The 27,987-nt window shown below is 51.6% G+C and overlaps 21 non-coding genes across 21 annotated transcripts; 7 read left to right on the top strand and 14 right to left on the bottom strand.

Annotated features, from left to right (window-relative positions):
- The first annotated feature begins 736 nt into the window (after nucleotides 1–736).
- Nucleotides 737–808, top strand: Trnaa-ugc. The gene has a single exon. It is a non-coding gene; the product is annotated as a tRNA-Ala (tRNA).
- A 592-nt stretch (nucleotides 809–1,400) lies between these two features.
- Trnai-aau lies at nucleotides 1,401–1,475 on the bottom strand. Its single transcript has one exon. It is a non-coding gene; the product is annotated as a tRNA-Ile (tRNA).
- Nucleotides 1,476–2,021: 546 nt separating this feature from the next.
- Trnam-cau lies at nucleotides 2,022–2,094 on the bottom strand. The gene has a single exon. It is a non-coding gene; the product is annotated as a tRNA-Met (tRNA).
- Nucleotides 2,095–4,364: 2,270 nt separating this feature from the next.
- On the top strand, nucleotides 4,365–4,436 carry Trnaa-ugc. Its single transcript has one exon. It is a non-coding gene; the product is annotated as a tRNA-Ala (tRNA).
- Nucleotides 4,437–5,028: 592 nt separating this feature from the next.
- Trnai-aau lies at nucleotides 5,029–5,103 on the bottom strand. Its single transcript has one exon. It is a non-coding gene; the product is annotated as a tRNA-Ile (tRNA).
- Nucleotides 5,104–5,649: 546 nt separating this feature from the next.
- Trnam-cau lies at nucleotides 5,650–5,722 on the bottom strand. Its single transcript has one exon. It is a non-coding gene; the product is annotated as a tRNA-Met (tRNA).
- Nucleotides 5,723–7,981: 2,259 nt separating this feature from the next.
- Trnaa-ugc lies at nucleotides 7,982–8,053 on the top strand. The gene has a single exon. It is a non-coding gene; the product is annotated as a tRNA-Ala (tRNA).
- Nucleotides 8,054–8,645: 592 nt separating this feature from the next.
- On the bottom strand, nucleotides 8,646–8,720 carry Trnai-aau. Its single transcript has one exon. It is a non-coding gene; the product is annotated as a tRNA-Ile (tRNA).
- A 546-nt stretch (nucleotides 8,721–9,266) lies between these two features.
- Nucleotides 9,267–9,339, bottom strand: Trnam-cau. Its single transcript has one exon. It is a non-coding gene; the product is annotated as a tRNA-Met (tRNA).
- Nucleotides 9,340–11,609: 2,270 nt separating this feature from the next.
- On the top strand, nucleotides 11,610–11,681 carry Trnaa-ugc. The gene has a single exon. It is a non-coding gene; the product is annotated as a tRNA-Ala (tRNA).
- A 592-nt stretch (nucleotides 11,682–12,273) lies between these two features.
- On the bottom strand, nucleotides 12,274–12,348 carry Trnai-aau. The gene has a single exon. It is a non-coding gene; the product is annotated as a tRNA-Ile (tRNA).
- Nucleotides 12,349–12,894: 546 nt separating this feature from the next.
- On the bottom strand, nucleotides 12,895–12,967 carry Trnam-cau. Its single transcript has one exon. It is a non-coding gene; the product is annotated as a tRNA-Met (tRNA).
- A 2,262-nt stretch (nucleotides 12,968–15,229) lies between these two features.
- Nucleotides 15,230–15,301, top strand: Trnaa-ugc. Its single transcript has one exon. It is a non-coding gene; the product is annotated as a tRNA-Ala (tRNA).
- A 592-nt stretch (nucleotides 15,302–15,893) lies between these two features.
- On the bottom strand, nucleotides 15,894–15,967 carry Trnai-aau. Its single transcript has one exon. It is a non-coding gene; the product is annotated as a tRNA-Ile (tRNA).
- A 546-nt stretch (nucleotides 15,968–16,513) lies between these two features.
- On the bottom strand, nucleotides 16,514–16,586 carry Trnam-cau. Its single transcript has one exon. It is a non-coding gene; the product is annotated as a tRNA-Met (tRNA).
- Nucleotides 16,587–18,825: 2,239 nt separating this feature from the next.
- On the top strand, nucleotides 18,826–18,897 carry Trnaa-ugc. The gene has a single exon. It is a non-coding gene; the product is annotated as a tRNA-Ala (tRNA).
- Nucleotides 18,898–19,489: 592 nt separating this feature from the next.
- Nucleotides 19,490–19,563, bottom strand: Trnai-aau. The gene has a single exon. It is a non-coding gene; the product is annotated as a tRNA-Ile (tRNA).
- A 546-nt stretch (nucleotides 19,564–20,109) lies between these two features.
- Nucleotides 20,110–20,182, bottom strand: Trnam-cau. Its single transcript has one exon. It is a non-coding gene; the product is annotated as a tRNA-Met (tRNA).
- A 2,239-nt stretch (nucleotides 20,183–22,421) lies between these two features.
- Trnaa-ugc lies at nucleotides 22,422–22,493 on the top strand. The gene has a single exon. It is a non-coding gene; the product is annotated as a tRNA-Ala (tRNA).
- Nucleotides 22,494–23,085: 592 nt separating this feature from the next.
- On the bottom strand, nucleotides 23,086–23,159 carry Trnai-aau. The gene has a single exon. It is a non-coding gene; the product is annotated as a tRNA-Ile (tRNA).
- A 546-nt stretch (nucleotides 23,160–23,705) lies between these two features.
- Trnam-cau lies at nucleotides 23,706–23,778 on the bottom strand. The gene has a single exon. It is a non-coding gene; the product is annotated as a tRNA-Met (tRNA).
- Nucleotides 23,779–27,987: the final 4,209 nt, after the last annotated feature.

Here is a 27,987-nt window from a genome sequence, read left to right as displayed (position 1 = left end):
CAAAACGATGTTCCCGTGTGTCCACAGCACCACATCTACCACAGTTGGCAGAGGGAAGGAGATGAATGTCGGCAAGCCGCTGGTTCGTCGCTAGGGTGTTGTTGACGATCTTAAACCAGAGCGCACTGACATCCGACGGCAACACCGGGTTGTTGATGTTTGCCCACACGTTCACCCATTCCACTGTAGGGTTCCGGAACACCAGTTTATGACGCGGAGGTTGTCCAGTCAGGGCAACGTAGAGTCCGCGGGCGGTCCTGTGTCTGTCGGTAGCCGTTGACAGAGCGTAGCTCCTCGTTAAAAAGTACTCCCGTATGTAGGACATCTTATACGGGATGGCCGCGAGAGAGACGGGCGCCGCTTCAGAGCGTGGGCGGACCACTGAACCACCGATGCTCAGACCAGTAGCAATCTTTCGCTGCTTCCCGAGCAGATGTCTCGAGATAACGTGGGACTGCCGTCAAGCGCCGTAGCATTCTGTCGAGAAAATGCTGCAGACGCTGAATCCTGCACTGTACTGCCTAAAAATGCCGCCAGAACGCCGTCCTCTGCGTCCTCTTGCGTCGCCGGCGCCGACTCTTGCCAAAGGGTGCGAAATGTGCATGGATACGCCGTGCGAATGCATCTGCATGTGCTCCCCTAGCCTACCTCGTAATGCGCCTAGGGCTACGATCACCTTCGGCCGCTGCCGACTGGCGGGAAGCCGACACAGCGCGGCGTGGGGGCGCCCGGTTGTGCGGTGGTGGTGTAAAGGTCAGCATAGTTGCCTTGCAAGCAGTTGATCCGGGTTCGATTCCCGGCCACCGCAGCAGGCTTTCAGCTTTGCGTATGAGTACTTTTGCCACGCGCCGTTAAATTAATGTTCTTTCTCCCTCTTACTCGCTGCAGACCAGCCTACAGTGTGTCTCGACTTGTCTCGACTTTGCTCAGCTGACGCGAGAGCTGACGCTCTCCAGTCGGCCTATATCAAAACGACAAGCACGAGAAACGACTGAGAGAGGCAGGGAGAGGCGAGGCGGTGGACACACAGCACGCCCCTTCATTTCACGGTGGCGTCTCCCTCACTGAATCGGTCTGCAGCTGCGAAAACAAAGGAGAAAGAAAAATAGGAAGCAAAATTGCCAACAGTACCCTGTGTTCCCATGCGGTCACCCGCCCAAGCACTGACAAGGGCCAAAGTTGTTACACGTCGGCAATCGGGCGTTTTCTTTCATTTTCTCTTTGCCGTATGAGAACCAGCGTATTCAACATATTGTGACCATTGCCGAGCGAATGCTGCAGCGCTTCCCGACGAGTCGGGTTCGGATCCTCTGCCAACGTCCACGCACGGCGATGATCTTTTGGTCATCACACTCGCCAGCTGAAATCGGCGCTGCCTTTTCGTAGTAGTAAAAGCCTACTGGCCCGTGGGGGGATCGAACACCACGACCTTCGCGTTATTAGCACGACGCTCTAACCAACTGAGCTAACGGGCCTCGACGCGGACGGTTGCTCAGCCCTACGCTGGAAACACGTCGCATGAAGCCACACGCCACTTCTAGGGTCACCGTGTGTCTGCTTCGCCCGTCTATGTTCTGCTGGCGGTCACGAAACAGTAGCTGTACTGCGAGCAGGACGGGAAACGGCAGCACGCACTGCTGAAACTTGAGACGATTCGTGTGGAAAAAATTCCGTTCCGGTTCCGGCAATCGAGCCCGGGCCTCCGGGGTGATAGCCAGGCATCCTAGCCACTAGATCTCACCGGATTTGGGCGTCCGTTCGACGGATCGGATGGTCTCTCGCACCCTTCTCTCTTTGCGAACGTCATTGCGCATACTGGCTGGCAAGGCGCGCACCTCAAAAGTCTCAGAGCAATGCTTTTGGCTTCATGCTCTACTGGGAGAAGAGGAAAAGGAAAGCTGTCAGTATCAATAACAGGAAGTATAAATTTTCTCTCTGAAGCGTTGAAACGTTGTGGATAACAAACAAGAAATAAGTTCGAGCCCTAGCGACAGCACCACCGTGAGTCACAGAAAATTAAATGCCCCGGGTGAGGATCGAACTCACGACCTTAAAATTATGAGACTTACGCGCTGACTACTGCGCTACCGAGGCACGGGGCGGACCGTTGGTCCTGGGAACTGGGCAAGTAGCGTACCCATTGTTAGACGCAGAGATACACTACTTGGTGGATAACGTGTTCTGTTGCTACACGTGCATTGCCGGCCCAGTTGATTGTGGTGGTGCTGCAGCTTTTGCAACGATGGGCAGTACTCCCCGTCGTTCAAGTTCATTGCCTCGGAGGCACCTGGACACAGCAACTTGTGAGGCCAGGCCGACGCCAGTCCGCAGAACATGACGCGAGCGTCTGAGTGGGGAACCGCGCGTGCTGCGTTCTCGGTTCTTCTCAAGGGAATCCCGCTATACATTCTTGTGGATCGTGCATCTCAAGCGCGCAAGCCACACGGCACCGCGGGAAAAGCAAAACGATGCATCGGCCGGGAATCGAACCCGGGCCGCCCGCGTGGCAGGCGAGCATTCTACCACTTTTTTTTTTTTTTTTTTTTTTTTTTTTTTTTTTTTTTTTTTTTTTTTTGGCCTCCCAACTCCCCTTATAGCCCTCCTTACTCTCACCAAAATATGCCTTCTTCGGCGAGCTTCATCGCTATATTTGCTGGACTGTCGAACTTCGTGGAACAGTGGTATAACTTAAAACAAAATCATCTTCTGCTCAGTTAGTGTGGTGTCTTCTTCCACAGAAAAATGGAGAACTAAGAAAAATTTTATCGCGGAATTCGTGGACGGTCTTCTTTCCTCCGCTGGTTCAACTCTTCTGCTCGTAGTTCAACTAAACTCATATTCCGCTTAAAAGAAAAATATATTGTCCCTCCTGACTAACGTCAGTCACTCCGATGTAGCAGAGAGTTGTTACAAAACAGGTGGCAACGCAGGACAACAGCACAACATGACAGTTTATGTCGATGTGTGCATCACACGAAAGAAACAGAAATCACAGGAAAGTAATAAAATGAAATCGCGACAGTCCGGAAACAGAATTTAAGAGATTGGAAAAAAAACACTCCTGCAACTATGAATGTTCCACACAAACAGGCTGTATCTTCTAAAATACCCATGAAGTCTTGTGAACAAAATAAAATTCCTCAAAAGTAAAAGGACATTCCTCCCTTGGAGATAAAACCAGAACGACCCGTAGTGTGGGTGTGGCACAAGTCACCAACCATAACGCAAATAAAACAAAGAAAAGAAGGAAAAAGAAAGTAAAAATAGAACGCGTCAGCTCAGTAAATCTCAGTTCAAGGTGTTTGCCGCAGTTCCATTTCATAGCCGTAATCCAAGGCCGCCTTCAAAAAATTCGCAAACAGTTCGCGAAAGTGAACGCAATCCTTCAGTGTCATATACTGGGCCCACAAATAATCCAGGTAAATCACAGTATCAGTGACGGCCATATCGATAAGGGCATAAATCGTATGCCCTAAGATCCAGACAGTGGCGTTATTTTTCGTCCGCGGGAAAGCTTTGAAGTTAGGCACTATCACACGACGAACAGTCACAAGGTGAGGAGGCGTTCGATTAATGTGGGCGACCATTCGTTGACACAGCCGCCATACCGTCGACACCGATGCACACTCAAAACGATGTTCCCGTGTGTCCACAGCACCACATCTACCACAGTTGGCAGAGGGAAGGAGATGAATGTCGGCAAGCCGCTGGTTCGTCGCTAGGGTGTTGTTGACGATCTTAAACCAGAGCGCACTGACATCCGACGGCAACACCGGGTTGTTGATGTTTGCCCACACGTTCACCCATTCCACTGTAGGGTTCCGGAACACCAGTTTATGACGCGGAGGTTGTCCAGTCAGGGCAACGTAGAGTCCGCGGGCGGTCCTGTGTCTGTCGGTAGCCGTTGACAGAGCGTAGCTCCTCGTTAAAAAGTACTCCCGTATGTAGGACATCTTATACGGGATGGCCGCGAGAGAGACGGGCGCCGCTTCAGAGCGTGGGCGGACCACTGAACCACCGATGCTCAGACCAGTAGCAATCTTTCGCTGCTTCCCGAGCAGATGTCTCGAGATAACGTGGGACTGCCGTCAAGCGCCGTAGCATTCTGTCGAGAAAATGCTGCAGACGCTGAATCCTGCACTGTACTGCCTAAAAATGCCGCCAGAACGCCGTCCTCTGCGTCCTCTTGCGTCGCCGGCGCCGACTCTTGCCAAAGGGTGCGAAATGTGCATGGATACGCCGTGCGAATGCATCTGCATGTGCTCCCCTAGCCTACCTCGTAATGCGCCTAGGGCTACGATCACCTTCGGCCGCTGCCGACTGGCGGGAAGCCGACACAGCGCGGCGTGGGGGCGCCCGGTTGTGCGGTGGTGGTGTAAAGGTCAGCATAGTTGCCTTGCAAGCAGTTGATCCGGGTTCGATTCCCGGCCACCGCAGCAGGCTTTCAGCTTTGCGTATGAGTACTTTTGCCACGCGCCGTTAAATTAATGTTCTTTCTCCCTCTTACTCGCTGCAGACCAGCCTACAGTGTGTCTCGACTTGTCTCGACTTTGCTCAGCTGACGCGAGAGCTGACGCTCTCCAGTCGGCCTATATCAAAACGACAAGCACGAGAAACGACTGAGAGAGGCAGGGAGAGGCGAGGCGGTGGACACACAGCACGCCCCTTCATTTCACGGTGGCGTCTCCCTCACTGAATCGGTCTGCAGCTGCGAAAACAAAGGAGAAAGAAAAATAGGAAGCAAAATTGCCAACAGTACCCTGTGTTCCCATGCGGTCACCCGCCCAAGCACTGACAAGGGCCAAAGTTGTTACACGTCGGCAATCGGGCATTTTCTTTCATTTTCTCTTTGCCGTATGAGAACCAGCGTATTCAACATATTGTGACCATTGCCGAGCGAATGCTGCAGCGCTTCCCGACGAGTCGGGTTCGGATCCTCTGCCAACGTCCACGCACGGCGATGATCTTTTGGTCATCACACTCGCCAGCTGAAATCGGCGCTGCCTTTTCGTAGTAGTAAAAGCCTACTGGCCCGTGGGGGGATCGAACACCACGACCTTCGCGTTATTAGCACGACGCTCTAACCAACTGAGCTAACGGGCCTCGACGCGGACGGTTGCTCAGCCCTACGCTGGAAACACGTCGCATGAAGCCACACGCCACTTCTAGGGTCACCGTGTGTCTGCTTCGCCCGTCTATGTTCTGCTGGCGGTCACGAAACAGTAGCTGTACTGCGAGCAGGACGGGAAACGGCAGCACGCACTGCTGAAACTTGAGACGATTCGTGTGGAAAAAATTCCGTTCCGGTTCCGGCAATCGAGCCCGGGCCTCCGGGGTGATAGCCAGGCATCCTAGCCACTAGATCTCACCGGATTTGGGCGTCCGTTCGACGGATCGGATGGTCTCTCGCACCCTTCTCTCTTTGCGAACGTCATTGCGCATACTGGCTGGCAAGGCGCGCACCTCAAAAGTCTCAGAGCAATGCTTTTGGCTTCATGCTCTACTGGGAGAAGAGGAAAAGGAAAGCTGTCAGTATCAATAACAGGAAGTATAAATTTTCTCTCTGAAGCGTTGAAACGTTGTGGATAACAAACAAGAAATAAGTTCGAGCCCTAGCGACAGCACCACCGTGAGTCACAGAAAATTAAATGCCCCGGGTGAGGATCGAACTCACGACCTTAAAATTATGAGACTTACGCGCTGACTACTGCGCTACCGAGGCACGGGGCGGACCGTTGGTCCTGGGAACTGGGCAAGTAGCGTACCCATTGTTAGACGCAGAGATACACTACTTGGTGGATAACGTGTTCTGTTGCTACACGTGCATTGCCGGCCCAGTTGATTGTGGTGGTGCTGCAGCTTTTGCAACGATGGGCAGTACTCCCCGTCGTTCAAGTTCATTGCCTCGGAGGCACCTGGACACAGCAACTTGTGAGGCCAGGCCGACGCCAGTCCGCAGAACATGACGCGAGCGTCTGAGTGGGGAACCGCGCGTGCTGCGTTCTCGGTTCTTCTCAAGGGAATCCCGCTATACATTCTTGTGGATCGTGCATCTCAAGCGCGCAAGCCACACGGCACCGCGGGAAAAGCAAAACGATGCATCGGCCGGGAATCGAACCCGGGCCGCCCGCGTGGCAGGCGAGCATTCTACCACTTTTTTTTTTTTTTTTTTTTTTTTTTTTTTTTTTTTTTGGCCTCCCAACTCCCCTTATAGCCCTCCTTACTCTCACCAAAATATGCCTTCTTCGGCGAGCTTCATCGCTATATTTGCTGGACTGTCGAACTTCGTGGAACAGTGGTATAACTTAAAACAAAATCATCTTCTGCTCAGTTAGTGTGGTGTCTTCTTCCACAGAAAAATGGAGAACTAAGAAAAATTTTATCGCGGAATTCGTGGACGGTCTTCTTTCCTCCGCTGGTTCAACTCTTCTGCTCGTAGTTCAACTAAACTCATATTCCGCTTAAAAGAAAAATATATTGTCCCTCCTGACTAACGTCAGTCACTCCGATGTAGCAGAGAGTTGTTACAAAACAGGTGGCAACGCAGGACAACAGCACAACATGACAGTTTATGTCGATGTGTGCATCACACGAAAGAAACAGAAATCACAGGAAAGTAATAAAATGAAATCGCGACAGTCCGGAAACAGAATTTAAGAGATTGGAAAAAAAACACTCCTGCAACTATGAATGTTCCACACAAACAGGCTGTATCTTCTAAAATACCCATGAAGTCTTGTGAACAAAATAAAATTCCTCAAAAGTAAAAGGACATTCCTCCCTTGGAGATAAAACCAGAACGACCCGTAGTGTGGGTGTGGCACAAGTCACCAACCATAACGCAAATAAAACAAAGAAAAGAAGGAAAAAGAAAGTAAAAATAGAACGCGTCAGCTCAGTAAATCTCAGTTCAAGGTGTTTGCCGCAGTTCCATTTCATAGCCGTAATCCAAGGCCGCCTTCAAAAAATTCGCAAACAGTTCGCGAAAGTGAACGCAATCCTTCAGTGTCATATACTGGGCCCACAAATAATCCAGGTAAATCACAGTATCAGTGACGGCCATATCGATAAGGGCATAAATCGTATGCCCTAAGATCCAGACAGTGGCGTTATTTTTCGTCCGCGGGAAAGCTTTGAAGTTAGGCACTATCACACGACGAACAGTCACAAGGTGAGGAGGCGTTCGATTAATGTGGGCGACCATTCGTTGACACAGCCGCCATACCGTCGACACCGATGCACACTCAAAACGATGTTCCCGTGTGTCCACAGCACCACATCTACCACAGTTGGCAGAGGGAAGGAGATGAATGTCGGCAAGCCGCTGGTTCGTCGCTAGGGTGTTGTTGACGATCTTAAACCAGAGCGCACTGACATCCGACGGCAACACCGGGTTGTTGATGTTTGCCCACACGTTCACCCATTCCACTGTAGGGTTCCGGAACACCAGTTTATGACGCGGAGGTTGTCCAGTCAGGGCAACGTAGAGTCCGCGGGCGGTCCTGTGTCTGTCGGTAGCCGTTGACAGAGCGTAGCTCCTCGTTAAAAAGTACTCCCGTATGTAGGACATCTTATACGGGATGGCCGCGAGAGAGACGGGCGCCGCTTCAGAGCGTGGGCGGACCACTGAACCACCGATGCTCAGACCAGTAGCAATCTTTCGCTGCTTCCCGAGCAGATGTCTCGAGATAACGTGGGACTGCCGTCAAGCGCCGTAGCATTCTGTCGAGAAAATGCTGCAGACGCTGAATCCTGCACTGTACTGCCTAAAAATGCCGCCAGAACGCCGTCCTCTGCGTCCTCTTGCGTCGCCGGCGCCGACTCTTGCCAAAGGGTGCGAAATGTGCATGGATACGCCGTGCGAATGCATCTGCATGTGCTCCCCTAGCCTACCTCGTAATGCGCCTAGGGCTACGATCACCTTCGGCCGCTGCCGACTGGCGGGAAGCCGACACAGCGCGGCGTGGGGGCGCCCGGTTGTGCGGTGGTGGTGTAAAGGTCAGCATAGTTGCCTTGCAAGCAGTTGATCCGGGTTCGATTCCCGGCCACCGCAGCAGGCTTTCAGCTTTGCGTATGAGTACTTTTGCCACGCGCCGTTAAATTAATGTTCTTTCTCCCTCTTACTCGCTGCAGACCAGCCTACAGTGTGTCTCGACTTGTCTCGACTTTGCTCAGCTGACGCGAGAGCTGACGCTCTCCAGTCGGCCTATATCAAAACGACAAGCACGAGAAACGACTGAGAGAGGCAGGGAGAGGCGAGGCGGTGGACACACAGCACGCCCCTTCATTTCACGGTGGCGTCTCCCTCACTGAATCGGTCTGCAGCTGCGAAAACAAAGGAGAAAGAAAAATAGGAAGCAAAATTGCCAACAGTACCCTGTGTTCCCATGCGGTCACCCGCCCAAGCACTGACAAGGGCCAAAGTTGTTACACGTCGGCAATCGGGCGTTTTCTTTCATTTTCTCTTTGCCGTATGAGAACCAGCGTATTCAACATATTGTGACCATTGCCGAGCGAATGCTGCAGCGCTTCCCGACGAGTCGGGTTCGGATCCTCTGCCAACGTCCACGCACGGCGATGATCTTTTGGTCATCACACTCGCCAGCTGAAATCGGCGCTGCCTTTTCGTAGTAGTAAAAGCCTACTGGCCCGTGGGGGGATCGAACACCACGACCTTCGCGTTATTAGCACGACGCTCTAACCAACTGAGCTAACGGGCCTCGACGCGGACGGTTGCTCAGCCCTACGCTGGAAACACGTCGCATGAAGCCACACGCCACTTCTAGGGTCACCGTGTGTCTGCTTCGCCCGTCTATGTTCTGCTGGCGGTCACGAAACAGTAGCTGTACTGCGAGCAGGACGGGAAACGGCAGCACGCACTGCTGAAACTTGAGACGATTCGTGTGGAAAAAATTCCGTTCCGGTTCCGGCAATCGAGCCCGGGCCTCCGGGGTGATAGCCAGGCATCCTAGCCACTAGATCTCACCGGATTTGGGCGTCCGTTCGACGGATCGGATGGTCTCTCGCACCCTTCTCTCTTTGCGAACGTCATTGCGCATACTGGCTGGCAAGGCGCGCACCTCAAAAGTCTCAGAGCAATGCTTTTGGCTTCATGCTCTACTGGGAGAAGAGGAAAAGGAAAGCTGTCAGTATCAATAACAGGAAGTATAAATTTTCTCTCTGAAGCGTTGAAACGTTGTGGATAACAAACAAGAAATAAGTTCGAGCCCTAGCGACAGCACCACCGTGAGTCACAGAAAATTAAATGCCCCGGGTGAGGATCGAACTCACGACCTTAAAATTATGAGACTTACGCGCTGACTACTGCGCTACCGAGGCACGGGGCGGACCGTTGGTCCTGGGAACTGGGCAAGTAGCGTACCCATTGTTAGACGCAGAGATACACTACTTGGTGGATAACGTGTTCTGTTGCTACACGTGCATTGCCGGCCCAGTTGATTGTGGTGGTGCTGCAGCTTTTGCAACGATGGGCAGTACTCCCCGTCGTTCAAGTTCATTGCCTCGGAGGCACCTGGACACAGCAACTTGTGAGGCCAGGCCGACGCCAGTCCGCAGAACATGACGCGAGCGTCTGAGTGGGGAACCGCGCGTGCTGCGTTCTCGGTTCTTCTCAAGGGAATCCCGCTATACATTCTTGTGGATCGTGCATCTCAAGCGCGCAAGCCACACGGCACCGCGGGAAAAGCAAAACGATGCATCGGCCGGGAATCGAACCCGGGCCGCCCGCGTGGCAGGCGAGCATTCTACCACTTTTTTTTTTTTTTTTTTTTTTTTTTTTTTTTTTTTTTTTTTTTTTTTTGGCCTCCCAACTCCCCTTATAGCCCTCCTTACTCTCACCAAAATATGCCTTCTTCGGCGAGCTTCATCGCTATATTTGCTGGACTGTCGAACTTCGTGGAACAGTGGTATAACTTAAAACAAAATCATCTTCTGCTCAGTTAGTGTGGTGTCTTCTTCCACAGAAAAATGGAGAACTAAGAAAAATTTTATCGCGGAATTCGTGGACGGTCTTCTTTCCTCCGCTGGTTCAACTCTTCTGCTCGTAGTTCAACTAAACTCATATTCCGCTTAAAAGAAAAATATATTGTCCCTCCTGACTAACGTCAGTCACTCCGATGTAGCAGAGAGTTGTTACAAAACAGGTGGCAACGCAGGACAACAGCACAACATGACAGTTTATGTCGATGTGTGCATCACACGAAAGAAACAGAAATCACAGGAAAGTAATAAAATGAAATCGCGACAGTCCGGAAACAGAATTTAAGAGATTGGAAAAAAAACACTCCTGCAACTATGAATGTTCCACACAAACAGGCTGTATCTTCTAAAATACCCATGAAGTCTTGTGAACAAAATAAAATTCCTCAAAAGTAAAAGGACATTCCTCCCTTGGAGATAAAACCAGAACGACCCGTAGTGTGGGTGTGGCACAAGTCACCAACCATAACGCAAATAAAACAAAGAAAAGAAGGAAAAAGAAAGTAAAAATAGAACGCGTCAGCTCAGTAAATCTCAGTTCAAGGTGTTTGCCGCAGTTCCATTTCATAGCCGTAATCCAAGGCCGCCTTCAAAAAATTCGCAAACAGTTCGCGAAAGTGAACGCAATCCTTCAGTGTCATATACTGGGCCCACAAATAATCCAGGTAAATCACAGTATCAGTGACGGCCATATCGATAAGGGCATAAATCGTATGCCCTAAGATCCAGACAGTGGCGTTATTTTTCGTCCGCGGGAAAGCTTTGAAGTTAGGCACTATCACACGACGAACAGTCACAAGGTGAGGAGGCGTTCGATTAATGTGGGCGACCATTCGTTGACACAGCCGCCATACCGTCGACACCGATGCACACTCAAAACGATGTTCCCGTGTGTCCACAGCACCACATCTACCACAGTTGGCAGAGGGAAGGAGATGAATGTCGGCAAGCCGCTGGTTCGTCGCTAGGGTGTTGTTGACGATCTTAAACCAGAGCGCACTGACATCCGACGGCAACACCGGGTTGTTGATGTTTGCCCACACGTTCACCCATTCCACTGTAGGGTTCCGGAACACCAGTTTATGACGCGGAGGTTGTCCAGTCAGGGCAACGTAGAGTCCGCGGGCGGTCCTGTGTCTGTCGGTAGCCGTTGACAGAGCGTAGCTCCTCGTTAAAAAGTACTCCCGTATGTAGGACATCTTATACGGGATGGCCGCGAGAGAGACGGGCGCCGCTTCAGAGCGTGGGCGGACCACTGAACCACCGATGCTCAGACCAGTAGCAATCTTTCGCTGCTTCCCGAGCAGATGTCTCGAGATAACGTGGGACTGCCGTCAAGCGCCGTAGCATTCTGTCGAGAAAATGCTGCAGACGCTGAATCCTGCACTGTACTGCCTAAAAATGCCGCCAGAACGCCGTCCTCTGCGTCCTCTTGCGTCGCCGGCGCCGACTCTTGCCAAAGGGTGCGAAATGTGCATGGATACGCCGTGCGAATGCATCTGCATGTGCTCCCCTAGCCTACCTCGTAATGCGCCTAGGGCTACGATCACCTTCGGCCGCTGCCGACTGGCGGGAAGCCGACACAGCGCGGCGTGGGGGCGCCCGGTTGTGCGGTGGTGGTGTAAAGGTCAGCATAGTTGCCTTGCAAGCAGTTGATCCGGGTTCGATTCCCGGCCACCGCAGCAGGCTTTCAGCTTTGCGTATGAGTACTTTTGCCACGCGCCGTTAAATTAATGTTCTTTCTCCCTCTTACTCGCTGCAGACCAGCCTACAGTGTGTCTCGACTTGTCTCGACTTTGCTCAGCTGACGCGAGAGCTGACGCTCTCCAGTCGGCCTATATCAAAACGACAAGCACGAGAAACGACTGAGAGAGGCAGGGAGAGGCGAGGCGGTGGACACACAGCACGCCCCTTCATTTCACGGTGGCGTCTCCCTCACTGAATCGGTCTGCAGCTGCGAAAACAAAGGAGAAAGAAAAATAGGAAGCAAAATTGCCAACAGTACCCTGTGTTCCCATGCGGTCACCCGCCCAAGCACTGACAAGGGCCAAAGTTGTTACACGTCGGCAATCGGGCATTTTCTTTCATTTTCTCTTTGCCGTATGAGAACCAGCGTATTCAACATATTGTGACCATTGCCGAGCGAATGCTGCAGCGCTTCCCGACGAGTCGGGTTCGGATCCTCTGCCAACGTCCACGCACGGCGATGATCTTTTGGTCATCACACTCGCCAGCTGAAATCGGCGCTGCCTTTTCGTAGTAGTAAAAGCCTACTGGCCCGTGGGGGGATCGAACACCACGACCTTCGCGTTATTAGCACGACGCTCTAACCAACTGAGCTAACGGGCCTCGACGCGGACGGTTGCTCAGCCCTACGCTGGAAACACGTCGCATGAAGCCACACGCCACTTCTAGGGTCACCGTGTGTCTGCTTCGCCCGTCTATGTTCTGCTGGCGGTCACGAAACAGTAGCTGTACTGCGAGCAGGACGGGAAACGGCAGCACGCACTGCTGAAACTTGAGACGATTCGTGTGGAAAAAATTCCGTTCCGGTTCCGGCAATCGAGCCCGGGCCTCCGGGGTGATAGCCAGGCATCCTAGCCACTAGATCTCACCGGATTTGGGCGTCCGTTCGACGGATCGGATGGTCTCTCGCACCCTTCTCTCTTTGCGAACGTCATTGCGCATACTGGCTGGCAAGGCGCGCACCTCAAAAGTCTCAGAGCAATGCTTTTGGCTTCATGCTCTACTGGGAGAAGAGGAAAAGGAAAGCTGTCAGTATCAATAACAGGAAGTATAAATTTTCTCTCTGAAGCGTTGAAACGTTGTGGATAACAAACAAGAAATAAGTTCGAGCCCTAGCGACAGCACCACCGTGAGTCACAGAAAATTAAATGCCCCGGGTGAGGATCGAACTCACGACCTTAAAATTATGAGACTTACGCGCTGACTACTGCGCTACCGAGGCACGGGGCGGACCGTTGGTCCTGGGAACTGGGCAAGTAGCGTACCCATTGTTAGACGCAGAGATACACTACTTGGTGGATAACGTGTTCTGTTGCTACACGTGCATTGCCGGCCCAGTTGATTGTGGTGGTGCTGCAGCTTTTGCAACGATGGGCAGTACTCCCCGTCGTTCAAGTTCATTGCCTCGGAGGCACCTGGACACAGCAACTTGTGAGGCCAGGCCGACGCCAGTCCGCAGAACATGACGCGAGCGTCTGAGTGGGGAACCGCGCGTGCTGCGTTCTCGGTTCTTCTCAAGGGAATCCCGCTATACATTCTTGTGGATCGTGCATCTCAAGCGCGCAAGCCACACGGCACCGCGGGAAAAGCAAAACGATGCATCGGCCGGGAATCGAACCCGGGCCGCCCGCGTGGCAGGCGAGCATTCTACCACTTTTTTTTTTTTTTTTTTTTTTTTTTTTTTTTTTTTTTTTTGGCCTCCCAACTCCCCTTATAGCCCTCCTTACTCTCACCAAAATATGCCTTCTTCGGCGAGCTTCATCGCTATATTTGCTGGACTGTCGAACTTCGTGGAACAGTGGTATAACTTAAAACAAAATCATCTTCTGCTCAGTTAGTGTGGTGTCTTCTTCCACAGAAAAATGGAGAACTAAGAAAAATTTTATCGCGGAATTCGTGGACGGTCTTCTTTCCTCCGCTGGTTCAACTCTTCTGCTCGTAGTTCAACTAAACTCATATTCCGCTTAAAAGAAAAATATATTGTCCCTCCTGACTAACGTCAGTCACTCCGATGTAGCAGAGAGTTGTTACAAAACAGGTGGCAACGCAGGACAACAGCACAACATGACAGTTTATGTCGATGTGTGCATCACACGAAAGAAACAGAAATCACAGGAAAGTAATAAAATGAAATCGCGACAGTCCGGAAACAGAATTTAAGAGATTGGAAAAAAAACACTCCTGCAACTATGAATGTTCCACACAAACAGGCTGTATCTTCTAAAATACCCATGAAGTCTTGTGAACAAAATAAAATTCCTCAAAAGTAAAAGGACATTCCTCCCTTGGAGATAAAACCAGAACGACCCGTAGTGTGGGTGTGGCACAAGTCACCAACCATAACGCAAATAAAACAAAGAAAAGAAGGAAAAAGAAAGTAAAAATAGAACGCGTCAGCTCAGTAAATCTCAGTTCAAGGTGTTTGCCGCAGTTCCATTTCATAGCCGTAATCCAAGGCCGCCTTCAAAAAATTCGCAAACAGTTCGCGAAAGTGAACGCAATCCTTCAGTGTCATATACTGGGCCCACAAATAATCCAGGTAAATCACAGTATCAGTGACGGCCATATCGATAAGGGCATAAATCGTATGCCCTAAGATCCAGACAGTGGCGTTATTTTTCGTCCGCGGGAAAGCTTTGAAGTTAGGCACTATCACACGACGAACAGTCACAAGGTGAGGAGGCGTTCGATTAATGTGGGCGACCATTCGTTGACACAGCCGCCATACCGTCGACACCGATGCACACTCAAAACGATGTTCCCGTGTGTCCACAGCACCACATCTACCACAGTTGGCAGAGGGAAGGAGATGAATGTCGGCAAGCCGCTGGTTCGTCGCTAGGGTGTTGTTGACGATCTTAAACCAGAGCGCACTGACATCCGACGGCAACACCGGGTTGTTGATGTTTGCCCACACGTTCACCCATTCCACTGTAGGGTTCCGGAACACCAGTTTATGACGCGGAGGTTGTCCAGTCAGGGCAACGTAGAGTCCGCGGGCGGTCCTGTGTCTGTCGGTAGCCGTTGACAGAGCGTAGCTCCTCGTTAAAAAGTACTCCCGTATGTAGGACATCTTATACGGGATGGCCGCGAGAGAGACGGGCGCCGCTTCAGAGCGTGGGCGGACCACTGAACCACCGATGCTCAGACCAGTAGCAATCTTTCGCTGCTTCCCGAGCAGATGTCTCGAGATAACGTGGGACTGCCGTCAAGCGCCGTAGCATTCTGTCGAGAAAATGCTGCAGACGCTGAATCCTGCACTGTACTGCCTAAAAATGCCGCCAGAACGCCGTCCTCTGCGTCCTCTTGCGTCGCCGGCGCCGACTCTTGCCAAAGGGTGCGAAATGTGCATGGATACGCCGTGCGAATGCATCTGCATGTGCTCCCCTAGCCTACCTCGTAATGCGCCTAGGGCTACGATCACCTTCGGCCGCTGCCGACTGGCGGGAAGCCGACACAGCGCGGCGTGGGGGCGCCCGGTTGTGCGGTGGTGGTGTAAAGGTCAGCATAGTTGCCTTGCAAGCAGTTGATCCGGGTTCGATTCCCGGCCACCGCAGCAGGCTTTCAGCTTTGCGTATGAGTACTTTTGCCACGCGCCGTTAAATTAATGTTCTTTCTCCCTCTTACTCGCTGCAGACCAGCCTACAGTGTGTCTCGACTTGTCTCGACTTTGCTCAGCTGACGCGAGAGCTGACGCTCTCCAGTCGGCCTATATCAAAACGACAAGCACGAGAAACGACTGAGAGAGGCAGGGAGAGGCGAGGCGGTGGACACACAGCACGCCCCTTCATTTCACGGTGGCGTCTCCCTCACTGAATCGGTCTGCAGCTGCGAAAACAAAGGAGAAAGAAAAATAGGAAGCAAAATTGCCAACAGTACCCTGTGTTCCCATGCGGTCACCCGCCCAAGCACTGACAAGGGCCAAAGTTGTTACACGTCGGCAATCGGGCATTTTCTTTCATTTTCTCTTTGCCGTATGAGAACCAGCGTATTCAACATATTGTGACCATTGCCGAGCGAATGCTGCAGCGCTTCCCGACGAGTCGGGTTCGGATCCTCTGCCAACGTCCACGCACGGCGATGATCTTTTGGTCATCACACTCGCCAGCTGAAATCGGCGCTGCCTTTTCGTAGTAGTAAAAGTCTACTGGCCCGTGGGGGGATCGAACCCACGACCTTCGCGTTATTAGCACGACGCTCTAACCAACTGAGCTAACGGGCCTCGACGCGGACGGTTGCTCAGCCCTACGCTGGAAACACGTCGCATGAAGCCACACGCCACTTCTAGGGTCACCGTGTGTCTGCTTCGCCCGTCTATGTTCTGCTGGCGGTCACGAAACAGTAGCTGTACTGCGAGCAGGACGGGAAACGGCAGCACGCACTGCTGAAACTTGAGACGATTCGTGTGGAAAAAATTCCGTTCCGGTTCCGGCAATCGAGCCCGGGCCTCCGGGGTGATAGCCAGGCATCCTAGCCACTAGATCTCACCGGATTTGGGCGTCCGTTCGACGGATCGGATGGTCTCTCGCACCCTTCTCTCTTTGCGAACGTCATTGCGCATACTGGCTGGCAAGGCGCGCACCTCAAAAGTCTCAGAGCAATGCTTTTGGCTTCATGCTCTACTGGGAGAAGAGGAAAAGGAAAGCTGTCAGTATCAATAACAGGAAGTATAAATTTTCTCTCTGAAGCGTTGAAACGTTGTGGATAACAAACAAGAAATAAGTTCGAGCCCTAGCGACAGCACCACCGTGAGTCACAGAAAATTAAATGCCCCGGGTGAGGATCGAACTCACGACCTTAAAATTATGAGACTTACGCGCTGACTACTGCGCTACCGAGGCACGGGGCGGACCGTTGGTCCTGGGAACTGGGCAAGTAGCGTACCCATTGTTAGACGCAGAGATACACTACTTGGTGGATAACGTGTTCTGTTGCTACACGTGCATTGCCGGCCCAGTTGATTGTGGTGGTGCTGCAGCTTTTGCAACGATGGGCAGTACTCCCCGTCGTTCAAGTTCATTGCCTCGGAGGCACCTGGACACAGCAACTTGTGAGGCCAGGCCGACGCCAGTCCGCAGAACATGACGCGAGCGTCTGAGTGGGGAACCGCGCGTGCTGCGTTCTCGGTTCTTCTCAAGGGAATCCCGCTATACATTCTTGTGGATCGTGCATCTCAAGCGCGCAAGCCACACGGCACCGCGGGAAAAGCAAAACGATGCATCGGCCGGGAATCGAACCCGGGCCGCCCGCGTGGCAGGCGAGCATTCTACCACTTTTTTTTTTTTTTTTTTGGCCTCCCAACTCCCCTTATAGCCCTCCTTACTCTCACCAAAATATGCCTTCTTCGGCGAGCTTCATCGCTATATTTGCTGGACTGTCGAACTTCGTGGAACAGTGGTATAACTTAAAACAAAATCATCTTCTGCTCAGTTAGTGTGGTGTCTTCTTCCACAGAAAAATGGAGAACTAAGAAAAATTTTATCGCGGAATTCGTGGACGGTCTTCTTTCCTCCGCTGGTTCAACTCTTCTGCTCGTAGTTCAACTAAACTCATATTCCGCTTAAAAGAAAAATATATTGTCCCTCCTGACTAACGTCAGTCACTCCGATGTAGCAGAGAGTTGTTACAAAACAGGTGGCAACGCAGGACAACAGCACAACATGACAGTTTATGTCGATGTGTGCATCACACGAAAGAAACAGAAATCACAGGAAAGTAATAAAATGAAATCGCGACAGTCCGGAAACAGAATTTAAGAGATTGGAAAAAAAACACTCCTGCAACTATGAATGTTCCACACAAACAGGCTGTATCTTCTAAAATACCCATGAAGTCTTGTGAACAAAATAAAATTCCTCAAAAGTAAAAGGACATTCCTCCCTTGGAGATAAAACCAGAACGACCCGTAGTGTGGGTGTGGCACAAGTCACCAACCATAACGCAAATAAAACAAAGAAAAGAAGGAAAAAGAAAGTAAAAATAGAACGCGTCAGCTCAGTAAATCTCAGTTCAAGGTGTTTGCCGCAGTTCCATTTCATAGCCGTAATCCAAGGCCGCCTTCAAAAAATTCGCAAACAGTTCGCGAAAGTGAACGCAATCCTTCAGTGTCATATACTGGGCCCACAAATAATCCAGGTAAATCACAGTATCAGTGACGGCCATATCGATAAGGGCATAAATCGTATGCCCTAAGATCCAGACAGTGGCGTTATTTTTCGTCCGCGGGAAAGCTTTGAAGTTAGGCACTATCACACGACGAACAGTCACAAGGTGAGGAGGCGTTCGATTAATGTGGGCGACCATTCGTTGACACAGCCGCCATACCGTCGACACCGATGCACACTCAAAACGATGTTCCCGTGTGTCCACAGCACCACATCTACCACAGTTGGCAGAGGGAAGGAGATGAATGTCGGCAAGCCGCTGGTTCGTCGCTAGGGTGTTGTTGACGATCTTAAACCAGAGCGCACTGACATCCGACGGCAACACCGGGTTGTTGATGTTTGCCCACACGTTCACCCATTCCACTGTAGGGTTCCGGAACACCAGTTTATGACGCGGAGGTTGTCCAGTCAGGGCAACGTAGAGTCCGCGGGCGGTCCTGTGTCTGTCGGTAGCCGTTGACAGAGCGTAGCTCCTCGTTAAAAAGTACTCCCGTATGTAGGACATCTTATACGGGATGGCCGCGAGAGAGACGGGCGCCGCTTCAGAGCGTGGGCGGACCACTGAACCACCGATGCTCAGACCAGTAGCAATCTTTCGCTGCTTCCCGAGCAGATGTCTCGAGATAACGTGGGACTGCCGTCAAGCGCCGTAGCATTCTGTCGAGAAAATGCTGCAGACGCTGAATCCTGCACTGTACTGCCTAAAAATGCCGCCAGAACGCCGTCCTCTGCGTCCTCTTGCGTCGCCGGCGCCGACTCTTGCCAAAGGGTGCGAAATGTGCATGGATACGCCGTGCGAATGCATCTGCATGTGCTCCCCTAGCCTACCTCGTAATGCGCCTAGGGCTACGATCACCTTCGGCCGCTGCCGACTGGCGGGAAGCCGACACAGCGCGGCGTGGGGGCGCCCGGTTGTGCGGTGGTGGTGTAAAGGTCAGCATAGTTGCCTTGCAAGCAGTTGATCCGGGTTCGATTCCCGGCCACCGCAGCAGGCTTTCAGCTTTGCGTATGAGTACTTTTGCCACGCGCCGTTAAATTAATGTTCTTTCTCCCTCTTACTCGCTGCAGACCAGCCTACAGTGTGTCTCGACTTGTCTCGACTTTGCTCAGCTGACGCGAGAGCTGACGCTCTCCAGTCGGCCTATATCAAAACGACAAGCACGAGAAACGACTGAGAGAGGCAGGGAGAGGCGAGGCGGTGGACACACAGCACGCCCCTTCATTTCACGGTGGCGTCTCCCTCACTGAATCGGTCTGCAGCTGCGAAAACAAAGGAGAAAGAAAAATAGGAAGCAAAATTGCCAACAGTACCCTGTGTTCCCATGCGGTCACCCGCCCAAGCACTGACAAGGGCCAAAGTTGTTACACGTCGGCAATCGGGCATTTTCTTTCATTTTCTCTTTGCCGTATGAGAACCAGCGTATTCAACATATTGTGACCATTGCCGAGCGAATGCTGCAGCGCTTCCCGACGAGTCGGGTTCGGATCCTCTGCCAACGTCCACGCACGGCGATGATCTTTTGGTCATCACACTCGCCAGCTGAAATCGGCGCTGCCTTTTCGTAGTAGTAAAAGTCTACTGGCCCGTGGGGGGATCGAACCCACGACCTTCGCGTTATTAGCACGACGCTCTAACCAACTGAGCTAACGGGCCTCGACGCGGACGGTTGCTCAGCCCTACGCTGGAAACACGTCGCATGAAGCCACACGCCACTTCTAGGGTCACCGTGTGTCTGCTTCGCCCGTCTATGTTCTGCTGGCGGTCACGAAACAGTAGCTGTACTGCGAGCAGGACGGGAAACGGCAGCACGCACTGCTGAAACTTGAGACGATTCGTGTGGAAAAAATTCCGTTCCGGTTCCGGCAATCGAGCCCGGGCCTCCGGGGTGATAGCCAGGCATCCTAGCCACTAGATCTCACCGGATTTGGGCGTCCGTTCGACGGATCGGATGGTCTCTCGCACCCTTCTCTCTTTGCGAACGTCATTGCGCATACTGGCTGGCAAGGCGCGCACCTCAAAAGTCTCAGAGCAATGCTTTTGGCTTCATGCTCTACTGGGAGAAGAGGAAAAGGAAAGCTGTCAGTATCAATAACAGGAAGTATAAATTTTCTCTCTGAAGCGTTGAAACGTTGTGGATAACAAACAAGAAATAAGTTCGAGCCCTAGCGACAGCACCACCGTGAGTCACAGAAAATTAAATGCCCCGGGTGAGGATCGAACTCACGACCTTAAAATTATGAGACTTACGCGCTGACTACTGCGCTACCGAGGCACGGGGCGGACCGTTGGTCCTGGGAACTGGGCAAGTAGCGTACCCATTGTTAGACGCAGAGATACACTACTTGGTGGATAACGTGTTCTGTTGCTACACGTGCATTGCCGGCCCAGTTGATTGTGGTGGTGCTGCAGCTTTTGCAACGATGGGCAGTACTCCCCGTCGTTCAAGTTCATTGCCTCGGAGGCACCTGGACACAGCAACTTGTGAGGCCAGGCCGACGCCAGTCCGCAGAACATGACGCGAGCGTCTGAGTGGGGAACCGCGCGTGCTGCGTTCTCGGTTCTTCTCAAGGGAATCCCGCTATACATTCTTGTGGATCGTGCATCTCAAGCGCGCAAGCCACACGGCACCGCGGGAAAAGCAAAACGATGCATCGGCCGGGAATCGAACCCGGGCCGCCCGCGTGGCAGGCGAGCATTCTACCACTTTTTTTTTTTTTTTTTTGGCCTCCCAACTCCCCTTATAGCCCTCCTTACTCTCACCAAAATATGCCTTCTTCGGCGAGCTTCATCGCTATATTTGCTGGACTGTCGAACTTCGTGGAACAGTGGTATAACTTAAAACAAAATCATCTTCTGCTCAGTTAGTGTGGTGTCTTCTTCCACAGAAAAATGGAGAACTAAGAAAAATTTTATCGCGGAATTCGTGGACGGTCTTCTTTCCTCCGCTGGTTCAACTCTTCTGCTCGTAGTTCAACTAAACTCATATTCCGCTTAAAAGAAAAATATATTGTCCCTCCTGACTAACGTCAGTCACTCCGATGTAGCAGAGAGTTGTTACAAAACAGGTGGCAACGCAGGACAACAGCACAACATGACAGTTTATGTCGATGTGTGCATCACACGAAAGAAACAGAAATCACAGGAAAGTAATAAAATGAAATCGCGACAGTCCGGAAACAGAATTTAAGAGATTGGAAAAAAAACACTCCTGCAACTATGAATGTTCCACACAAACAGGCTGTATCTTCTAAAATACCCATGAAGTCTTGTGAACAAAATAAAATTCCTCAAAAGTAAAAGGACATTCCTCCCTTGGAGATAAAACCAGAACGACCCGTAGTGTGGGTGTGGCACAAGTCACCAACCATAACGCAAATAAAACAAAGAAAAGAAGGAAAAAGAAAGTAAAAATAGAACGCGTCAGCTCAGTAAATCTCAGTTCAAGGTGTTTGCCGCAGTTCCATTTCATAGCCGTAATCCAAGGCCGCCTTCAAAAAATTCGCAAACAGTTCGCGAAAGTGAACGCAATCCTTCAGTGTCATATACTGGGCCCACAAATAATCCAGGTAAATCACAGTATCAGTGACGGCCATATCGATAAGGGCATAAATCGTATGCCCTAAGATCCAGACAGTGGCGTTATTTTTCGTCCGCGGGAAAGCTTTGAAGTTAGGCACTATCACACGACGAACAGTCACAAGGTGAGGAGGCGTTCGATTAATGTGGGCGACCATTCGTTGACACAGCCGCCATACCGTCGACACCGATGCACACTCAAAACGATGTTCCCGTGTGTCCACAGCACCACATCTACCACAGTTGGCAGAGGGAAGGAGATGAATGTCGGCAAGCCGCTGGTTCGTCGCTAGGGTGTTGTTGACGATCTTAAACCAGAGCGCACTGACATCCGACGGCAACACCGGGTTGTTGATGTTTGCCCACACGTTCACCCATTCCACTGTAGGGTTCCGGAACACCAGTTTATGACGCGGAGGTTGTCCAGTCAGGGCAACGTAGAGTCCGCGGGCGGTCCTGTGTCTGTCGGTAGCCGTTGACAGAGCGTAGCTCCTCGTTAAAAAGTACTCCCGTATGTAGGACATCTTATACGGGATGGCCGCGAGAGAGACGGGCGCCGCTTCAGAGCGTGGGCGGACCACTGAACCACCGATGCTCAGACCAGTAGCAATCTTTCGCTGCTTCCCGAGCAGATGTCTCGAGATAACGTGGGACTGCCGTCAAGCGCCGTAGCATTCTGTCGAGAAAATGCTGCAGACGCTGAATCCTGCACTGTACTGCCTAAAAATGCCGCCAGAACGCCGTCCTCTGCGTCCTCTTGCGTCGCCGGCGCCGACTCTTGCCAAAGGGTGCGAAATGTGCATGGATACGCCGTGCGAATGCATCTGCATGTGCTCCCCTAGCCTACCTCGTAATGCGCCTAGGGCTACGATCACCTTCGGCCGCTGCCGACTGGCGGGAAGCCGACACAGCGCGGCGTGGGGGCGCCCGGTTGTGCGGTGGTGGTGTAAAGGTCAGCATAGTTGCCTTGCAAGCAGTTGATCCGGGTTCGATTCCCGGCCACCGCAGCAGGCTTTCAGCTTTGCGTATGAGTACTTTTGCCACGCGCCGTTAAATTAATGTTCTTTCTCCCTCTTACTCGCTGCAGACCAGCCTACAGTGTGTCTCGACTTGTCTCGACTTTGCTCAGCTGACGCGAGAGCTGACGCTCTCCAGTCGGCCTATATCAAAACGACAAGCACGAGAAACGACTGAGAGAGGCAGGGAGAGGCGAGGCGGTGGACACACAGCACGCCCCTTCATTTCACGGTGGCGTCTCCCTCACTGAATCGGTCTGCAGCTGCGAAAACAAAGGAGAAAGAAAAATAGGAAGCAAAATTGCCAACAGTACCCTGTGTTCCCATGCGGTCACCCGCCCAAGCACTGACAAGGGCCAAAGTTGTTACACGTCGGCAATCGGGCATTTTCTTTCATTTTCTCTTTGCCGTATGAGAACCAGCGTATTCAACATATTGTGACCATTGCCGAGCGAATGCTGCAGCGCTTCCCGACGAGTCGGGTTCGGATCCTCTGCCAACGTCCACGCACGGCGATGATCTTTTGGTCATCACACTCGCCAGCTGAAATCGGCGCTGCCTTTTCGTAGTAGTAAAAGTCTACTGGCCCGTGGGGGGATCGAACCCACGACCTTCGCGTTATTAGCACGACGCTCTAACCAACTGAGCTAACGGGCCTCGACGCGGACGGTTGCTCAGCCCTACGCTGGAAACACGTCGCATGAAGCCACACGCCACTTCTAGGGTCACCGTGTGTCTGCTTCGCCCGTCTATGTTCTGCTGGCGGTCACGAAACAGTAGCTGTACTGCGAGCAGGACGGGAAACGGCAGCACGCACTGCTGAAACTTGAGACGATTCGTGTGGAAAAAATTCCGTTCCGGTTCCGGCAATCGAGCCCGGGCCTCCGGGGTGATAGCCAGGCATCCTAGCCACTAGATCTCACCGGATTTGGGCGTCCGTTCGACGGATCGGATGGTCTCTCGCACCCTTCTCTCTTTGCGAACGTCATTGCGCATACTGGCTGGCAAGGCGCGCACCTCAAAAGTCTCAGAGCAATGCTTTTGGCTTCATGCTCTACTGGGAGAAGAGGAAAAGGAAAGCTGTCAGTATCAATAACAGGAAGTATAAATTTTCTCTCTGAAGCGTTGAAACGTTGTGGATAACAAACAAGAAATAAGTTCGAGCCCTAGCGACAGCACCACCGTGAGTCACAGAAAATTAAATGCCCCGGGTGAGGATCGAACTCACGACCTTAAAATTATGAGACTTACGCGCTGACTACTGCGCTACCGAGGCACGGGGCGGACCGTTGGTCCTGGGAACTGGGCAAGTAGCGTACCCATTGTTAGACGCAGAGATACACTACTTGGTGGATAACGTGTTCTGTTGCTACACGTGCATTGCCGGCCCAGTTGATTGTGGTGGTGCTGCAGCTTTTGCAACGATGGGCAGTACTCCCCGTCGTTCAAGTTCATTGCCTCGGAGGCACCTGGACACAGCAACTTGTGAGGCCAGGCCGACGCCAGTCCGCAGAACATGACGCGAGCGTCTGAGTGGGGAACCGCGCGTGCTGCGTTCTCGGTTCTTCTCAAGGGAATCCCGCTATACATTCTTGTGGATCGTGCATCTCAAGCGCGCAAGCCACACGGCACCGCGGGAAAAGCAAAACGATGCATCGGCCGGGAATCGAACCCGGGCCGCCCGCGTGGCAGGCGAGCATTCTACCACTTTTTTTTTTTTTTTTTTGGCCTCCCAACTCCCCTTATAGCCCTCCTTACTCTCACCAAAATATGCCTTCTTCGGCGAGCTTCATCGCTATATTTGCTGGACTGTCGAACTTCGTGGAACAGTGGTATAACTTAAAACAAAATCATCTTCTGCTCAGTTAGTGTGGTGTCTTCTTCCACAGAAAAATGGAGAACTAAGAAAAATTTTATCGCGGAATTCGTGGACGGTCTTCTTTCCTCCGCTGGTTCAACTCTTCTGCTCGTAGTTCAACTAAACTCATATTCCGCTTAAAAGAAAAATATATTGTCCCTCCTGACTAACGTCAGTCACTCCGATGTAGCAGAGAGTTGTTACAAAACAGGTGGCAACGCAGGACAACAGCACAACATGACAGTTTATGTCGATGTGTGCATCACACGAAAGAAACAGAAATCACAGGAAAGTAATAAAATGAAATCGCGACAGTCCGGAAACAGAATTTAAGAGATTGGAAAAAAAACACTCCTGCAACTATGAATGTTCCACACAAACAGGCTGTATCTTCTAAAATACCCATGAAGTCTTGTGAACAAAATAAAATTCCTCAAAAGTAAAAGGACATTCCTCCCTTGGAGATAAAACCAGAACGACCCGTAGTGTGGGTGTGGCACAAGTCACCAACCATAACGCAAATAAAACAAAGAAAAGAAGGAAAAAGAAAGTAAAAATAGAACGCGTCAGCTCAGTAAATCTCAGTTCAAGGTGTTTGCCGCAGTTCCATTTCATAGCCGTAATCCAAGGCCGCCTTCAAAAAATTCGCAAACAGTTCGCGAAAGTGAACGCAATCCTTCAGTGTCATATACTGGGCCCACAAATAATCCAGGTAAATCACAGTATCAGTGACGGCCATATCGATAAGGGCATAAATCGTATGCCCTAAGATCCAGACAGTGGCGTTATTTTTCGTCCGCGGGAAAGCTTTGAAGTTAGGCACTATCACACGACGAACAGTCACAAGGTGAGGAGGCGTTCGATTAATGTGGGCGACCATTCGTTGACACAGCCGCCATACCGTCGACACCGATGCACACTCAAAACGATGTTCCCGTGTGTCCACAGCACCACATCTACCACAGTTGGCAGAGGGAAGGAGATGAATGTCGGCAAGCCGCTGGTTCGTCGCTAGGGTGTTGTTGACGATCTTAAACCAGAGCGCACTGACATCCGACGGCAACACCGGGATGTTGATGTTTGCCCACACGTTCACCCATTCCACTGTAGGGTTCCGGAACACCAGTTTATGACGCGGAGGTTGTCCAGTCAGGGCAACGTAGAGTCCGCGGGCGGTCCTGTGTCTGTCGGTAGCCGTTGACAGAGCGTAGCTCCTCGTTAAAAAGTACTCCCGTATGTAGGACATCTTATACGGGATGGCCGCGAGAGAGACGGGCGCCGCTTCAGAGCGTGGGCGGACCACTGAACCACCGATGCTCAGACCAGTAGCAATCTTTCGCTGCTTCCCGAGCAGATGTCTCGAGATAACGTGGGACTGCCGTCAAGCGCCGTAGCATTCTGTCGAGAAAATGCTGCAGACGCTGAATCCTGCACTGTACTGCCTAAAAATGCCGCCAGAACTGGGCAAGTAGCGTACCCATTGTTAGACGCAGAGATACACTACTTGGTGGATAACGTGTTCTGTTGCTACACGTGCATTGCCGGCCCAGTTGATTGTGGTGGTGCTGCAGCTTTTGCAACGATGGGCAGTACTCCCCGTCGTTCAAGTTCATTGCCTCGGAGGCACCTGGACACAGCAACTTGTGAGGCCAGGCCGACGCCAGTCCGCAGAACATGACGCGAGCGTCTGAGTGGGGAACCGCGCGTGCTGCGTTCTCGGTTCTTCTCAAGGGAATCCCGCTATACATTCTTGTGGATCGTGCATCTCAAGCGCGCAAGCCACACGGCACCGCGGGAAAAGCAAAACGATGCATCGGCCGGGAATCGAACCCGGGCCGCCCGCGTGGCAGGCGAGCATTCTACCACTTTTTTTTTTTTTTTTTTGGCCTCCCAACTCCCCTTATAGCCCTCCTTACTCTCACCAAAATATGCCTTCTTCGGCGAGCTTCATCGCTATATTTGCTGGACTGTCGAACTTCGTGGAACAGTGGTATAACTTAAAACAAAATCATCTTCTGCTCAGTTAGTGTGGTGTCTTCTTCCACAGAAAAATGGAGAACTAAGAAAAATTTTATCGCGGAATTCGTGGACGGTCTTCTTTCCTCCGCTGGTTCAACTCTTCTGCTCGTAGTTCAACTAAACTCATATTCCGCTTAAAAGAAAAATATATTGTCCCTCCTGACTAACGTCAGTCACTCCGATGTAGCAGAGAGTTGTTACAAAACAGGTGGCAACGCAGGACAACAGCACAACATGACAGTTTATGTCGATGTGTGCATCACACGAAAGAAACAGAAATCACAGGAAAGTAATAAAATGAAATCGCGACAGTCCGGAAACAGAATTTAAGAGATTGGAAAAAAAACACTCCTGCAACTATGAATGTTCCACACAAACAGGCTGTATCTTCTAAAATACCCATGAAGTCTTGTGAACAAAATAAAATTCCTCAAAAGTAAAAGGACATTCCTCCCTTGGAGATAAAACCAGAACGACCCGTAGTGTGGGTGTGGCACAAGTCACCAACCATAACGCAAATAAAACAAAGAAAAGAAGGAAAAAGAAAGTAAAAATAGAACGCGTCAGCTCAGTAAATCTCAGTTCAAGGTGTTTGCCGCAGTTCCATTTCATAGCCGTAATCCAAGGCCGCCTTCAAAAAATTCGCAAACAGTTCGCGAAAGTGAACGCAATCCTTCAGTGTCATATACTGGGCCCACAAATAATCCAGGTAAATCACAGTATCAGTGACGGCCATATCGATAAGGGCATAAATCGTATGCCCTAAGATCCAGACAGTGGCGTTATTTTTCGTCCGCGGGAAAGCTTTGAAGTTAGGCACTATCACACGACGAACAGTCACAAGGTGAGGAGGCGTTCGATTAATGTGGGCGACCATTCGTTGACACAGCCGCCATACCGTCGACACCGATGCACACTCAAAACGATGTTCCCGTGTGTCCACAGCACCACATCTACCACAGTTGGCAGAGGGAAGGAGATGAATGTCGGCAAGCCGCTGGTTCGTCGCTAGGGTGTTGTTGACGATCTTAAACCAGAGCGCACTGACATCCGACGGCAACACCGGGTTGTTGATGTTTGCCCACACGTTCACCCATTCCACTGTAGGGTTCCGGAACACCAGTTTATGACGCGGAGGTTGTCCAGTCAGGGCAACGTAGAGTCCGCGGGCGGTCCTGTGTCTGTCGGTAGCCGTTGACAGAGCGTAGCTCCTCGTTAAAAAGTACTCCCGTATGTAGGACATCTTATACGGGATGGCCGCGAGAGAGACGGGCGCCGCTTCAGAGCGTGGGCGGACCACTGAACCACCGATGCTCAGACCAGTAGCAATCTTTCGCTGCTTCCCGAGCAGATGTCTCGAGATAACGTGGGACTGCCGTCAAGCGCCGTAGCATTCTGTCGAGAAAATGCTGCAGACGCTGAATCCTGCACTGTACTGCCTAAAAATGCCGCCAGAACGCCGTCCTCTGCGTCCTCTTGCGTCGCCGGCGCCGACTCTTGCCAAAGGGTGCGAAATGTGCATGGATACGCCGTGCGAATGCATCTGCATGTGCTCCCCTAGCCTACCTCGTAATGCGCCTAGGGCTACGATCACCTTCGGCCGCTGCC

The sequence above is a fragment of the Schistocerca piceifrons genome, unplaced genomic scaffold, assembly GCF_021461385.2.
Source record: "Schistocerca piceifrons isolate TAMUIC-IGC-003096 unplaced genomic scaffold, iqSchPice1.1 HiC_scaffold_397, whole genome shotgun sequence".
NCBI classification, from domain to species: domain Eukaryota; kingdom Metazoa; phylum Arthropoda; class Insecta; order Orthoptera; family Acrididae; genus Schistocerca; species Schistocerca piceifrons.
This window is presented reverse-complemented; position numbering and strand designations above follow the sequence as displayed.